Source organism: Triticum dicoccoides, chromosome 1B, assembly GCF_002162155.2.
Source record: "Triticum dicoccoides isolate Atlit2015 ecotype Zavitan chromosome 1B, WEW_v2.0, whole genome shotgun sequence".
Taxonomy (NCBI): Eukaryota; Viridiplantae; Streptophyta; class Magnoliopsida; order Poales; family Poaceae; genus Triticum; species Triticum dicoccoides.
Genome location: NC_041381.1, coordinates 254,419,825 through 254,425,818, shown reverse-complemented (window position 1 = coordinate 254,425,818; position 5,994 = coordinate 254,419,825).

Below are 5,994 nucleotides of genomic sequence, written 5' to 3'. Positions count from 1 at the left end.
GTGTCTCGTGGCCTCCTCGATGATCTTCTGACGTGAACTCCAAGTCTCCCGGATCATATTCTTCCTAAAAATCACACTCCCGAAGGTTTCATTCCGTTTGGACTCCATTTGATATTCCTTTTCTTCGAAATACTGAAGCAGGCAATAAAACAGTAATATGGGTTGGGCCTCCGGTTAATAGGTTAGTCCCAAAAGTAATATAAAAGTGTATAATAAAGACCATAATCATTCAAAACAGATAGTAAAATAGCATGAATGCTTCATAAATTATAGATATGTTGGAGACATATCAGGTGGCAAAGGTGTGAGGTGTAGGAGTGGGGCTAAACGCAATAGGAACAACACCGGGAGCTCTTGGAAGGGCACTGAACTCGTGGAAATTGACCGCCATCTACACAAGAAACATGGGTTAGGGGTAACCGAATAAGACTATATGCAACAAACAAATGCAACAATCAAATGCAGCAAACAAGGGCAACAACCAGACCCTATACTACCATTTTCTAACGTTCCAGCGGACTAGGACGCTCTACAGCCAGACCTGCTCTGATACCAAGCCTGCGGCACCCCGGCTTAGAGAAACCGAAATGCACCCGTATTCCAGCCCAGAGATCAAGGTGAAGTCTTCTGGAATACAACACTTCTTAGCATAGAACAAACCAGCTTTCTATTATAGCACGAATATGAATACAAGGTCTCCAATATTACAATGAATAACACCGGCACGACCACACTATGCCAACCACAGTTGCTCTATGCAAGAAGCATAACAACTCAAGGCAGCGGAACCTCTACTGGCAGCGGAAGAACTATTGGCAGCGGAACAATGAACGACGATGATGGACTCCAATCCGCAGGGACTCTGGCTGGAATGTTTATCCTAGCTCGCGAACACATGAACCACACCAAACAAGCAAGCAATCTAGGCACGTCCTCCAAACTGGCATGACACATCAGGTCAGTACATTGAATGTACTTGCAAGCTCACAATAACCAAAAGCAATCAAGGCAAACATCAGCATGGCATTAGCAGGTTAAATCAATCACAATCATGAGCATGATACATGGCATACATAAACTGAACATGATACAGCTTTAGCATGCCATAAGCATATGAACATGATGATACTACATGCAATAGTTTAACATATTATGTACCAACTTACTCTTGCTCGGGTTACCTCATTAGCAACACATGCCTCAACTTGCCAACATCGATGTCCTCGATACCACGGTGATCATCTCGCGATCACATAAATATCAACCAACTTCTTTCATCATCGAACCGGGGTTGTTATTAAGTAGGTTATCATTATTGTCGTTGGCTCATAGTGTTACCTACTCCGAACTGGGCCTAAATCCGCGGGCGCGACTATTGATAGAATTAAACACACACACACACACACTATGCAGAGATTTAGCACACTGTACCCACACCACGGAACCCAAGGCCTCGCACTCCGAATCGGGTGGACCAATGGCGTTCCGACAAAACTGATCTACTGCCATGACACTCTCCCGGCCACTCCGACCAACTACCCTTTGGGCAAAGTCAGGGGTGGCCCCGTGCCTACCAAAGGCATCAACAACCACCGTCGTGGCAAACGGTCCTAAATGGGGACATGGATCCATAGAACAACAACGGGCACACAAGGCTTATGTTGTCCTACCCGTCCAAGGTAGAGCCCACGCATAACCTTCCCTCATTGGAGGCACTGGCGAGAGGCATGAAAATAGACCCAGTTAGGTCCTCCCATAAACGCAAATGTGGTTGCACTGGTCAGCTCGATTCAGTGGTACCATGGCTCAGCCAACAGTTGTTCAAGTTCAATTAAGTCCGGTTAAACTTGAATGCAATAAGCTGAGTCATATGAAAATAACAAAATGCAACTACGATGCATGAGGATGATATCAACATAAGCATGAAGGTGCAACATAATCATCAAGCATAACCACAATAAATCATATATCCGAATGAGCATGGCATACTGACAAGTATGAATAACACAAGCAGAACTCTACCATAAGCATATCCTGACTACTAGCATCATGAACAACTACCATGCAAGAATGTAGCAAGAACACTACCAAGTAAGCATGTGACCAACAAGATGCAACGGAATAAACATAGCAATGGTACTGAATAGAAGACTAAGCATGCATCCGAAGAACATCACAACTACCAGCATGTATTACTACTACCAACAAGCATGACATGTGAAAATGATACTAGCAAGTAGCACAAGATATCGCGATGCATCATAGCATGAAGGTGGACAAGAATCCACGATCATAACCGAAACAACAACAGTAGAAGCAAACAAGCAGGAAGATAACGGCAAACTTTTATTAAATATTCAAGTTGAAAACAAAGGTTACTACATGACTATCATGCAAGTGGCTGTTGTGGCTTGCCTAGGGGTGACGGAGACTCCGGGAAGAAGTGCGGTGCAACTTGCGGAAAGAAATGCCGGACGGTTCTCTCTCAGAGGGGGGATAGGGGCATGGGCAAAATGGTCATTTTCATTGTGGGACCACCTAGTGAAATGGAACCAACAGAAAGAACTCGATGATATGAAGATGTGAGCATTAGTTACACCTCGATCGGAGTTACGAGCAAAAAGTTGTGAGGTGTTTAAGTTCAGGGACTATTCTGCAAAAATATCACCACAAATAGGTCCCTGAGTGGATAAGGCGGAAACGCATAAGGTGAAATACGCTTTCCAAGCAAGAAATGTATTCTTGGCTGGTGACGGAAGGAAGTACGCTTTCGGGCAAATGAAAGTGTACAAATTGAAATAGGCCTTCGGGCAAATGAAAACACACTCACCCGGGGCGCTTCCACTTGCCACATGGGTAGAGGTGGCTGGGACACTGGCGCGTGGGGACCATAGGAAGGGGGGGGGGGGCGATCGATCGTCATCTTCCTCCTCATGTGCTCGCTCGCGACTAAGAACAGGGGAGGGAGGCAGAGGCGCTGGCGGCGACGCCCCCGTTGACTCCGGTCACTCCAGGCCAAGGCGAGGGCACCAGTGGCTTCAGGGTGGAGCGCTACACCCATTCCGATCGAAAGGAGGCACCGGAGATGAGCGGGAGAGACGGCACCATGAGGGGAATAGAGACGCGTCGGCGGTGATGGTGGAGATGAGCGCAAGGCTCTGGTGACTCCGGCGATGAACGGAGGAGATGAGGAGGCTTGTGAAGGTGTGGGGAGTGCCGGGGTGGAGTAAGACAAGAGGGAGGAGCACTAGATGGCTCGGGATAGGGAGGAGCAGAGAGGCGGGTGGCGGCCTGACTAGTGGGGCAGGTGGCCAGAGGCACTCCAGCGACGAGCTAGAGGGGTGGAGCAAACTGCGGGAGTGAGGGGGAGACTATGGACACGCCGGAAGGAGGAGAGGGAGGCTAGGCTCATCGGGACCGAGAAGAAAATGGGGCAGCCACGGCGAACAGAGGTGGATTCCGGCGAGATGCCGATGCTCTAGTGGCCCGGAAGGCTTGGGGAGGGGCTTGGGAGCCGCGAGGGAGTTTTGGGGTCCTTATATAGGCCGAGGTGAGGGCTCGGGCACGCTCTAGAGAGCTCTAGCTCGCTTCCAATTGAGGGACAGAGCATGGACATGTCACAGGCATGGCGACAGCAACGCATTAATGGCGAGACACGACGATGAAGCAATGCAGGGCGACTGAGTCGAGCACGGGCGTGGTACTGGACATGAAATAGGCTTGATAGGCAGAGGGAAACGATGATAACAGCGGTGACAACGTGCCAAAGCACGAGATTTGGCCTGTCTACCCCATGGTCACCACGTCAGCTGGCACACATGATGCACTCCGAGCGGCCAAATCATGTCTGAGAGATAGACCCTGCCGCCCTTAGTCAAAATGAGAAAAGAAAACCGGTCCAGGGGCAAAGAAGTGATTAGCAGGAGGATCCAAGAGACATGAACAGTAAGGTGTTTGTGCTGCGGGAAGACAAGCACAGGAGGAGGCAGAGACTAGCCTTTGGCCTAGAGTGATCAATCATTGAGGTGATTACCTCTGCCAATTTGCAGCTCATTAGGAGGAAGATACATGGTACTTGCTGCAGAAAGTGCCATAATGGCCAGAAATGAAGATTTGGACGATGCACTCACATAGTTGCATTAAATGAGTTGAAAATGGTTATGGCCCAATGATTTGAAGATATAAATATACCCAAGGAGTTTCATGCCATTTGGATGAACCAAAATAGCACTTGCTTCACAAAGCTTTATTCTGGACAGAAACTTGGAAAAATTCCACAGGGCAAATGGCTAAATGTATTGAGCCACAACTTGGTGGAGGGAGTTTATATGGGTAAGAGAATGTCCTGGTAAAGTGGTAGCTTAAATGAAGCAATATAAAATATAGCTGCTTCACAAACTAAAAATCTGACCTGAAACCAAGATTTGGAGTTGTGCTCACATCGAAAGGTTACATGAGCTCATATTGGGTGGAGAGTGATAATTTGACCAAATGAAGGATGTGGCAAAAGTTCATCTCATTTGGACATGCCTAGAATATACTTCCTTCACAAAGTATCATTCTGGGTAGAAACTCTGTAAAATCATAGAAACATAATTACTAGGCAAATGAGGTTGAACTTCGGCACAGGGCAATGATATGGATAGGAAAAGGTGTCCAAGAAGTTGGGAGTTAATTGGGCAAAGATAAATAGCACTTGCTTCACAAAGTGCCATTTAAGGAAGAATAGGAAAATAATTATTGGAGGATTATTTTTGAACATGGCAATGAAATATTTTGCCATATTTGAGAAAGATAGGACCCAAAAAGTTATGAGAATTATTTGGGAATTTTAGGAGTGACAGAAATATGGGTTGCTTCACAACCTAGGGAAAATATAATAATTCCTTTATCATAAAAGGAATATTCCCAATAAAAAGAATATTGGGATTTGGGCTAGGATGGAAATGACATGAGCTACGTATTGTTTTGGGGATGACAAGCCACTATAAAACCTATGAAGCCATGATCTTCCCAAGTTTCAGAATCACACAACCACCAAAAAGAAAATTAAAACCAGAAATCCAAGAAAATTTTCAGAATCCAGGCTGTTACACCTCACTTCTACCACGATTTTCTCCGTCAAGGACGGACCAAAGAAAGTCATGCACGTGCATCTCTGTCCCGCCCAGGACGAAAATACCATGTTCTATCATTATTATTTTTCATAGTTGTTGTCGGATTACGGGTTTCGCAAACCCTTGAGTGGTTCGAGGGTGCGTGCGAAGATCTCACTCTCCCCATTTTGCTGAATTGCTAATCTCACAGCCTAACGCGTCGAGCTCGAAGGAAATGGGACACAACAATTTACCCAGGTTCGGGCCACCTTGCGATGTAAAACCCTACTCCTGCTTTGTGGTGGATTTTCCTCGAGGGGCTAAGGAAGAACTAGTACAATGGAGAACAACCTCAGGAGGCGTGTTCTTGGGCTCAAGTGAGCTGGTGAGTTGGTGAGGTTGGAATGGTTCCGATCTCCCCCTTTTTGGTGGTGGCTAGGTCCTAGTTATAGTTTCCTTGGTCCTCTTCCCGAATGGAGGCGGGAAGGGATCCCACAACGACCAAATTTGAAGGGACACAACAAGTACATCTTATCCTGACGAAAGTGGTCTTCGCCTGCAAAAGCCTCTGGTTGTGACGTTGCGGTGGGCTCTGCGATGACCTCCGTCCTGCCGTCCTGGCGGTCTTCTTCTTGCACGGGAATGGAAACCTTTGGCTGCTTCCTCGGGACCCCACGCCTGCTTCTTGCCTCCTTTGCACCAAAGAGGAAACTGGTACACTACGCCCGCTCGCGCCCGCCTGGTGCCCGCCTGGCCTCGATCATCATGGCTCACGTCACCCGAACCTCACAAGGTGAGCCTTGCATAGAAATCTCCACTCCTCAGGAGCCAGCCTGAGGAGGTTGATCCCCTTGGAGGTCTTGGTGTTGTTCGCCTCGCGAGGATTGGCCCCACGCGA